Source organism: Crocuta crocuta, unplaced genomic scaffold (assembly GCF_008692635.1).
Source record: "Crocuta crocuta isolate KB4526 unplaced genomic scaffold, BGI_CrCroc_1.0 scaffold260, whole genome shotgun sequence".
NCBI lineage: Eukaryota > Metazoa > Chordata > Mammalia > Carnivora > Hyaenidae > Crocuta > Crocuta crocuta.
Window position 1 is genome coordinate 2312235 of NW_027527525.1, and position 10919 is coordinate 2323153.

A 10919-nucleotide genomic window follows, 5' to 3' on the forward strand; every position below is an offset into this window, starting at 1 on the left:
AGAGATGGTCAAGGTGGAGTGTTACTAGTTAAAGGCTGTCATATACTTCCAGTAACTCATTTACAGAATGACCCAGGAGGGAGGAGCCCCTAGGGGCTGAGTGAGGTACTGGATGTTGATCTAGTCCCTGACAGTTTGGGCAGGAATGCGTAAATCCCGAGGTGAGGGAAATTTGCCAGGTGGGAATGGGAATCTTTTCAACCAAAATGGCAGACTTCTTCATGCTCAGGTCTGGCGCTGCGTTGAAGTGCCTACAGGGATGTAGCGATTCGGTACAGTACACTGAAACCCAATTTATTTATCATAGTTGGCATGTCCCCAAAGCTCTAATGATTCAGACCCTCCCACAGTAATACATTCATTTGTCAAATTAGTCAGGGTCCCCAGGTTGTTTCTTTTTCCCTCTCCCTGGGCTATCCTGATAAAGTTCAGGTTCCTTTTCCCAAGGGGCCATCTTCTATCAGACTATTACTGAAATCAGTATGGGTTTGCTAGATCTAGGAGACCAGTCTGAAAACCTTACGCTAGCTGCTGTGGGGAAAGCATGCCCCACTTAGAGGAGGAAGAAGAGGAGAAAGAAACAGTGAATGGCTGCATTTTGCCTTACCAAGAAGCTCCTTCCTGTCGTTGTCCTCAGTGGGACAAATAAGTGGTTGGAGCATTGGGGTCCCCTGTCCAGGGAGGCTTGCATTCAGACCTGTCTCAGTCTATATTCTGTTGGTTGGCTGCTTTGCCAGCTCTGTGATAGGGACAGGGACGGGTCACTTTAGATGGTTCACTTTCCTCAGCTATAAAACGGGTATTAGAATCATAATAGAACCTGCCCTCTGAGGTTGTGGGAAGGGTTAACCAGATAATGATTACAAAATTAGCACAGTACCTGGCACAGAATGAATTCTCCTGCTCTCTCAGAGATAGGACCTCATCTTTTTGCTGATTCATAGTGAAGAGTAGCGTAATACACTACCCCAGAAGATGTCACTTTGGCGCCAGGATTAATTTGAGTCGAAGGCAACTGAGAAGCAGATATAAGAGACGTTCTCTGCCCTCCACCTGGCTGCCTGAAAACAGAACATAAATTCCCCCTTGTTAAGGTGCCCATTTCCCCACTTCCTGTGCCACTGGAGATAAGAAGGCACTGAGAAAATGTTCATTAGTTCACCATTAGTTTCCCCATATATTTGCCTCCCCACGTTTTGCTTTCCCTAGAAGCTCAAAGTCCTTTTTCTTCGTCATGTCACTTCTCTACAAAATTACCGTACTTTGCTAAGATGTTCTAGAAGCCCAAATTCCAACCACCCTTTTGATCTACTCATCACAGAAGCACTCCTGTGTAGATGCGTGAAGCGCACGTTAATAAGCTTTTATTTGTTTTCCTCTTGTTAATCTGTCATTTGCCAGTCTAATTGGAGGACCCCAGCCAATGAACCTAAGACAGGTAGAGCAAAATTAGTTGCTTCCTCCCCTGCGATAGCTATGTACGAAGTGATTATAGCTTCTCCGATTTGCAAACGCTAGGTAAACATAGCTATATAAGCTTATATAACTTACTCTTTGGGCTCAATCTCTAAATATCCTTGGTCTGGCATCCCCAACTGCTTTTAGGACTCTTAAGACAAAGGCTTAATTCTATGCATTCATTAATCCATTACTTAAAAAAAAAGTTTACTGAATATCTCCTGAACGAGTGGGTGTGATGAAGCCATGAGCATGCAGAGGGCAAGGATTAGGTTTTGGTCCCTTCGCATAGCAAGTGAGAAAGATGGATGGCATACAGTAGGCATTCAATATGGATTCCTGGAACAGCACTGGTAGGCACGGAGGCTGGCTGCCACATGCCGTGGTGCGCATTCACTGCGTTTACTGGGATCACAGTTTAGTCTGAGATCCCAGCCACTAAACTGGCAGTCACCCCCTCAATGCGATGAGTGTTAGCAAAATCCTTTCTTGATATTTGTTTTCCTTAATAGGTCCCTATTGTATTCCTTTCTTTCTTTTCTTTTCAATTTCTCCCCTTGACCCATTTTATTTACACCATGCGTTTCTTCTGGTTCCACTTCACACCTGGGCTTTACGAACTGAGCACACACTTGAAACTCAAAATCATTTTTTGGCTCTCCTGAGCCACACCAAATGAGAGTATCAGGCTAATCCAAAGAAGGGTGTGTTTACTCAGCACATACTTTTAAGCATCTACTGTGTGTAGGACACTATACTGGACAACGAGGGTTCACTCTAGGTTCCTTGAGACATGAACAATGATGAAATAAACAAATATAATCACTACTGTAATACGTGTTATTGGAAAGAAACAAGCTGAGGCAGGGTGACGTGTGTAATAAGCCAGTTAGCAAAACCCCCTCTAAGGACTTGACTTAACCGGACGCATAAAGAAGACAAAGGATTTAGCTTTGTGAAGAGTGGAATTCTAGAACATTCCAGGCCCAGAGATTGGACATGTCAAGGCCTGAGGTAATCACAAGCTTGGTGTGGACTGGAAACCAAGGACTGATGTGGCTGGGACATAAATTGTGGGCAGCTGGGCAACGGGGAGGACATGATGCCAGCAGGGTGATGAAGAGTCAGATTCAGGGGCGCCCGGGCGGCTCAGTCAGTTGAGTGTCCGACTTCGGCTCAGGTCATGATCTCGCGGTTTGTGGGTTTGAGCCCCGCTTCGGGTTCTTTGATGAAAGCTCAGAGACTAGAGCCTGCTGCAGATTCTGTGTCTCCCTTTCTCTCCACACTTCCCCCACTCATGCTGTATCTCTGACTCTCTCAAAAATAAACATTAAAAAAAATTTTTTTTTAAAGAGTCAGATTCATGAATGAACGCAAAGGTCACAGGTGAGGGCTTCTTCACCACAGGTGGGACCAAGGGGGATGTGGAGTATGAAGACAAAGGAACTCTGCCATATTGGTTACCATCTGGGCCTGTTGGGTTGCTAGTTAGAGGTTACCCCTGCTCCGTGGTACTATTTTATGTCTGACTCTTGACTCTAAGCTGTGTTGCCATGGGCAAGATCCTTGAAGCTAAGGATAATATTGCCTACCTCACAGGTGAGGGCCTTAGAACGGTGCTATTTGAGGCGCCTGGGTGGCTTAGTCGGTTAACCGACCGACTTTCGCTTAGGTCATGATCTCGCGGTTCGTGGGTTCAAGCCCCGTGTCGGGCTCTGTGCTGACTGCCAGCTCAGAGCCTGGAGCCTGTTTCAGTCTGTGACTCCCTCTCTCTCTGACCCTCCCCTGCTCACACTGTCTCTCTCTCTCTCTCCTAGAAATAAATTTAAAAAAAAAAACATAAAAAAAATAAAAGAATGGTGCTATTTGTAGTAAGCACCTCACAGATGTTAGCTGCTACTATCTTACTTGTTTGTTTATTATCACCTTCATGAATTTTCCATCATTTGAGGTGTATGTAATCATCAAGCTCAAAGGCTCAGAAACCCTACTCTGAAAACCCATGGAAAGTGGAGGGACTTAGCCCACACAGTCAGAGGCATAAAGCCAGCCCCTCACCTCTCAGCTTACTGATGGACAAAAATAAATAGAATTATTAGGTCAATTTGTATTCGTTCTAAGCATGTCTTAGATGAGTCCCCAAATGCCTCTCAGAAGGTTGCTTAGTTGGCAGGGCATAGCACATGCTCAGTAATATTAATGGCTGGTGTCCTGGCTCTGTAAAAATATCTTTTGTTTTACCCAGGAGATCTAAGATATTACAATTTCAACATGTAATCACTCGGAAAGAAATAGTAAGATATTTTACTCTTTTGTATCATGGTGTAAAATTGGTGTGCATTTTACATTTACCACCCATTTCAATTCAGACCAGTTACGTTTCCGGTGCTCAATAGCCACATAGGACTAGTGGCCACCATGTTGAGTAGGAGAGAGCTGAAATTTCTTAGTGAATTTAGCTGTGTTACCTGGGCTCAACTTCTTTTTTAAAATTATTTATTTTTTTTTAAATGTTTATTTTTGATAGGGAGAGAGACAGAGCATGAGTAGGGGAGGGGAAGAGAGAGAGAGAGGGAGACACAGAATCCGAAGCAGGCTCCAGGCTCCAAACCATTGGCAAGAGCCCAATGCAGGGCTCGAACTCACCAACTGCGAGATCACTTCCGCAAGATCATGACTGCAAGATCATGACCTGAGCTGAAGTTGGACGTTTAACCGACTGAGCCACCCAGGCGCCCCATGGGCTCAACTTCTTAATCCCTCTGAAGTTCAACTGTCTACTAGAGTGCCTGTACACCGTAGGCATTTAGTAAATTATATGAGTATTTACTTATCTCTAAATTAAGAATAATCCTCCTGTGTGTCAAACACTTCTACAAGCTAGTGACACCTCAGTGAACAAAACAAGGATCCCTAACTTCATAGAGCTTATACTCTAATTAGGAGAGATAATAAACAAAAAATAATTAATAGAGAAATTAACATAGAATCCTAAAAGGTGATAAATGAGTTGAATGGTCAAGAAATTGATCGGGAAATGGGACACCTGGGTGGCTCAGTTGGTTAAGTGTCCGACTTCAGCTCAGGTCATGATCTCACGGTCAGAGGGTTTGAGCCCCGCGTCGGGCTCTGTGCTGACAGCTCAGAGCCTGGAGTCTGTCTTCAGATTCTGTATCTCCCTCTCTCTCTGACCCTCCCCTGCTCACGCTGTCTCTCTCTCTCTCTCAAAAATAAATAAAACATTAAAAAAAAAAAAGAAAGAAATTGATCGGGAAAGAATACGGGGTATGTATGGGAGGACATCCGGAATTTTAAATACAGTTGCCAGGGAAGCCTTACCAAGTAGCTTTCGTCTGAGTTAAGACTTAGCACACCACGCAGATATCTGGGGGAAAATGTTCCAGGCAGAAGGAACAGCAAATGTTAAGGCTGTGAGAGAGAAGCATGCCCATCGCAGGAGAGGAAGAGTAAGGGGCCAGGGTGTCTGGAGGTGAGTGAAGGTGTGCCAGAGAGGTAATGGGGAAGGCAGGCCAGGGCTTCTGGGGCTATTTTAGGGACTTTGGCCCTTTTCCAAGGGAGACAGGGAGGCACAGGAGGGTTTGGGGCAAAGGAGTATCTGGTTTGGCTCAATCTCCTGGGATTGCTGGGGGCTGCTGGGTTGTGAACAAATTATAGTGGGGTGAGTGTCCCATGGGGTTCCCTAGACCCCCAGCCTAGAAGTGGCTTGGGGAAAGCAGACAGAAATTGCCCAACCAGATCTGTTGAGCCTTATGCCCCAAACGATGGGTGGGTGGTCCCCCTAATCTGTCCTGGAGAAAGCCGTGCGGAAAAAATGCTGTCTTCTTCTCTCATGCCATCTCTTCTTCATGTCTCTGGAAGCATGAAGAATGCCCAAGGAAAGAAAAGGGGCTTGGGTTTGCTGTGCTAAAGCTTTTCTCATTATTGACAGCCTGGTCTCCTCCTCTAAATACCTCATCCTCCCCGTTTTGCACAAGAAGTGCAAAATAAGATTCTTAGAATTTAGGCTTTTTTTTTTTTTTTAAATCTCTACATTTGGATTTGCAGATATGCCAATATTTGGATTTATAGAGCTGTAATTTAAGCTAGTCTCTCCCCTAGAACCGCCTGGTGAAATGCATCTTTCATGAGGCTTCTGCAGGAGCCCAGCTACAAGCTCAGACTCCTGAGCACAAATCAAACTCTCCGGTTCAACATCAACAGGACGTTGTCAGGGGCCTCCCAAAACAGCAAGGATCTGGAAGGGACAGGCCTCAGTGTTTTCCCACTGGTGAGCCCTCTTCTAGAAAAAGGATTAAAGGCTTCCTCTCCGTTGAGCCACAGGATGAATGCCTGGAGAGCTGATGGTTTGGGGGTGGGGGGGTAGCCACCCCAGAATTCTTCTCGGGGCATCTCGTATTCACCCCTACCCCCAGGACAGACGAGCTGTGGCCCAGCCTGCTAGAGAGAGCCTGCTCTGGTTATCTAGGAGAAGGGGGAAGGGAAGCAAATAAAATATAGGAGGAGGCGAGGAAAAGGATGCCACTCGGCGGCCTCTCTGATTCCTTCCTTAATCTGAAGGTCAAGGAATAATTCAGTTAAAGTGCAAAACTCCTTCTGCAGGTTTTCAAGCCCAAGACAGCCAGCCTAGGAGGGCAGGGAGAGCAGCTCCCAGGGGAGAGAGACCCAGCCCTCACCTCCTATGAAGCAGCCCATTAAAAAAAAAAGGAGAAAGAAAAAAGAATGAATACAAAAGCAGGTTACAGTATGTGTTATCTTTTTTATGGGCTGGCTCTGCTCATGCAGTTGCTGCTGTGTATATAACCTCACCGGGAAATGGGGGCCCTCCGTGGGAGTGAGTCTGGAATAAAACACCTGACTCACCTTGGTCCCGTCCATCCCTCCTCCACCCCCGGCAACACCCCATGAAAGCCCTTGACCCCCATGGAGGGCAGCCAACTGTCCCAGTCTGCCTAGGACATGGGACTTTCAGTGCTAATATCAGGACAGTCCCAGCACACCAGGACACAGTGGTCGCTCTACATCCAGAGGACATACTAGTGTGCCCCCACCGCCCCCCCCCCACCATCCAATGTCTGAATGAACATAGATGCTGGTGTTACTAAGGCAGCTTGACGAAGCATGAAAAGTAAACTTGGAATCAGCCAGATCTGGATTTGAATCCAGCTTCTCTCACTTACAGTCAGCAAGATTCACATCCCGGGGCCTTTGAGTGCTTATCTGGGAAATGGAAAAAACAGGATTAGTATGGAAATTTAGGAAGTCCATTCCCACAACAAATGGTTATTCTTTTTCTCCCCATATTAAAATCATCATCTGCCTCTTACACGATATGCGCATAATGCCTGGCACCTCCACACGTCTTCAGGATTTACAAGGTACTTCCACATAAGCGGTCTCCCTAGAGGATTCACAAGACGAAGAGTAGCCTCAGCCCCATTTCAGAGACTGGGAAAGGAGGCCAAATGGAGAAGAGAGGCTCCAAGGTCATGTACCTGGCAAACGGGACGCCAGCCCAGGTCATCCGTTTCCATTCTGCTACCGCTCACCTCTTACAGTCTCAACAAAGCCGCAGCAGTGGGTAACAGGTGCAGGTAAGTCTGGGAGTTTCCCCAAATAAAGAGGTGTGGAAGAACCTGTTTTCTGGCAAATTCACTCCGCTATCTGCTGCCACTGTGAGCCTGGGGCCCAGCCTGGGGAACAGGCAGAGTTCCAATCTGCCTAATCAGATAATTCTGCCTTCATGCTCCTCCTCTGTACATTCTTGGAATGAGCCATTCAAACCACTACGCCTGCAGAGTCTGCGCCCATGCCTTGTCAGGTAGACATATCAGTTCTCGATGATTCCCCACTGCTCTGGACAGGGATACTGCGAGAGTGACCAACTGGCCTTCAGCGCAGCTTGTTTTTATTGAGTGCCTCCTCCAAGAAGGTGTGTGGGATGTGACATTTTGGGTCACTGCCAGGCTGGGGGGATGAAGCTATCGTGTGGCTGAGAATCCAAATCCAATGAACATTTCTTTTTTTTTTTTTTAATTTTTTAATGTTTTATTTATTTTTGAGAGAGAGATAGAGACAGCATGAGCAAGGGAGGGTCAGAGAGAGAGGGAGACATGGGATCCGAAGACAGGCTCCAGGCTCTGAGCTAGCTGTCAGCACAGAGCCCCATGCGGGGCTTGAACCCACGAACTGTGAGATCATGACCTGAGCTGAACCGACTGAGTCACCCAAGCACCCCGCAATGAACATTTCTTCAATGAGCGGCTGCTCTCTGGGAAGATGGCTTCACAGGGCTTCATCCTTTGCTTGGCAGACTCCATCAGCACGGAGTGCCTTCTCTCACACCGCCTGGCCCCTCTACTGGACATGCTTCCCTTCCATACCTTTCCAGTCCATTTTCCAAGGGCAGCCAGAGTGAGGACCTTCAAACTTCAAAGTCTCCCACCTCTCTGACAGTACCTCCCAACCCTGCCCCCTCGCTCATTGGCTCCTTTCCTTTTCCTGAACATCTCCATTCCTTGCCCCCTTGGTTAGGAATGTGGAGGGAATGCCAAGTCCAGCTCAAGTTCCCCTTCCTCAGGAGTCCATCTTTGACCATCATAGGTCACCACCCCAACACCCTCTCTGTACCCATGGTTAATCCCATTACCCTATTTTAGTTTCTTCATGGTCCTTATCTCTCTCAGAAATTCTTACTCATTGACCAACTTGCCACCTGTGTCCCCCTATCAGTGTATACATGCCATCAGAGAAAGGACTTTGTCTACAGGGTTTTATCTCTGGTGCCCAGTAAAACCAGCGAAACTCAAGTATTTGTCAAATCTTCAAACAAAGTGGTCGTGAGCACAAGCCTTGAAGTCAAGGGGACCTGTGAAATCGTCCCACTTGCCAGTTGGGAGAAGTCATCCAGCCTACCTAAACTTAATAGAATAATAGAATCAAGAGCTCACTGGTCATTGTCATTATTAATCTAGAGTTGCGTCACCCCCACGACTCCAACACCCTTGATGGCAGACATTCTGACACTCATTTTTATATCCGCATGCCTTGGAACTTATCCTCAGTAGCCTCTACTTCCTCTTCCTTCAGAACATGTCATACTGTTCTGAGAAGTCTACTTATTTCTCTGTCTCCTCCGCTACACTGAGCTCCATGGGGACATGAATATCTGTAAAACCTCGCTTGGTGCCTGTTGAAATTGTAGAATGAATGTGTGGTGTATAAGACAAGTAGGTACCTAGTAGGTCTTCAACAAATATGTTTTGAGTCAAGCTCTCTCTAGAAAAGACAGTTTAAATACATGAATTAAAGAATAATACCAGGTGGCATATAACCAGCTGCTGAATTTTATATATATTTAGTATAGAACTTGAATGGCAGAGATGGCCAACACAGAGACTCCTTGGGCCAGTCAAGGACCAGGTAGGTGAGGTAGGCAGGACAGGATGGGACCAATTGGAGACTACATCTCATCTCCAGAGCAACCATCGCTTAGTTCTAGCTCTTTGTTGCTATCATGGAATGTGGGCCTGATGGGCTCATATAGTTAGCTTTTTCAGGTGAAGTTGGAAATGTAAACATGAGATTTCCCAAGTGTCCAGATTGCTGACAGCTACTTTAAAGTAATTAAATGATATTGGAGACGAGCAAGGTATGTTCGGGAGCCCTATATAACCTCTGACCAAGATGATCAGGTGGAGTTTGGGCCCCTAAACAGGAATTAACAGAAGAAGCTACACAGGAGGCAGTGATGGCCAAGAATTCCACCAAAGCATCTATCAGGCATTTATTGAACACTTACTAAGTTCCACGCTTTGGGATATAAAAATGACTCAGAGCAAGTTTTCTCTGAGACTTTATAGTTGGTTGGTTGAAGAAACGTTTTTGAGCCACTATCGGATACCTGAACAGAGCACCTCAAGACAAGGGGACAGACATCTAGACAGCTAGGTGTGGTTTCCTAATTATTAGATCTTTGTCCCCGAGTGCTGGCAGCAAACTGTCATACTATCGTGTCCTTCTACGGATTCTCCCATCCCCAGCCAACCTACCCAGTAGCAGCTAAGGGTCAAGTGGCCTATCAACTGCTGGTGCCTGTTAAACTTGTAAAATGAACGTGTGGTGTATAAGACAAGTTTCCCAGCCTAATAAACATGGGATGATTCACCATTGCCTCTATAAGCCTAGCTCCTTCCTGTAAAATGGGTACCTACGTGAGCTCACATGGTGGTGACACAAAGCTTTCAGGTAACAGCAGCACCTCAGAACACATGCCCCAGGCTGTTCAGAAAATATTTAAATTTAATCTTCACAGCATGCACACAGAAGTCTCTTTTTGGTCTAACTTATACTATGATTTTAGACTTGCTGAAGGACTAACTTCCATCACAGCCCCGCCAATATTGATTGTTCGGGCTCAAAAGGACCTAAGTAGATTGATTTTTTTTTTTCTCTCTCAAAGTAAAAAGGATCGCAGTAGTGTTAGTGTATGCCTGTTTCCACTGGTTGGTATGCACACTGAATAAATAATAGTGTTACCTGGAAAAATTTAGTTAAAAGAAACAGTGATGGAAAACAGGGTAGAAGAGGTCTTAAGTTGCATTCTTAATTCCACCACGCATTAGTCTGGTGTTCCAGTGACTGTCTAAGCTTGTCTATTAACAAGGGCCCGCCACCACTCCCATCTACTATTTTTTTAGAAGACAAAGAACACTTTGGTAACCTGCCTCGTAGGTACAAAATAAAACAAAACACAAAACACGCATACACAAAGAAACAAAAAGCAAAATCAGCATGGAGGGAGGAAGTGCCCTCTTGTAGAGCAGGTTAATAGGCAATACTCCTCTCCTGTCACTTCCTTCTGTAAATCAGCAAGTAGGAAATACATCCAGGAGGGGCCTCTGCTAATTTGTTTTTAATGTACGGACGATTACACAATTCCTGTGTCCCCTGGCCCCCAAGAAAAACAAGGAGGGCTGAATGCTTTCTCTCACTACCGGATGACCTGGTAACACTCGAAACAAAGAGGTTATGAAATCAACTTTGTGCTAACTTCCAGGGACATCTAATAAATGGAGCGCAGGGCTTGAAAGCAAGCCAGCAACTTAGTCTTCGTTGTGTTTTATTCTGTTCCCTTTCTGTGAACTTTTTTTTTCCTACCCTGAAGTTTCACAGCACTCGTTCTAAGAACACCTCTAAACTGAGCTGTGCTAGTAAACCATTCTTTTCTGTGACCTCTGGCAAGAAATACATTCTAGGAAAGAAAAAAAGCAAACGTCTGTTGACTCCCTAATGACTTTTCCTCCCTCTCCAGGTACTGTGGGAAAGAAGAGGCGGAGGGGAAGCACAACAAACTCCAAACTCCTATTTCCTGCCTCATCTCCGCACTGGTAGGTGGCGTATGCCTTCCAAGTTCTTTCTAAAGCCATCGGCTGGGAAAAATA

At 45.8% G+C, this 10919-nt stretch overlaps 1 protein-coding gene across 1 annotated transcript in view; it reads left to right on the forward strand.

Moving 5' to 3' along the window:
- The window catches only part of LRATD2 (LRAT domain containing 2), a 37542-nt gene that overhangs the window by 24935 nt on the left and 1688 nt on the right, over positions 1 to 10919 (forward strand). Inside the window, 1 exon segment of the mRNA XM_077764166.1 lies at positions 10790 to 10865. The gene's annotated coding sequence lies outside the window, so the exon portion shown is untranslated.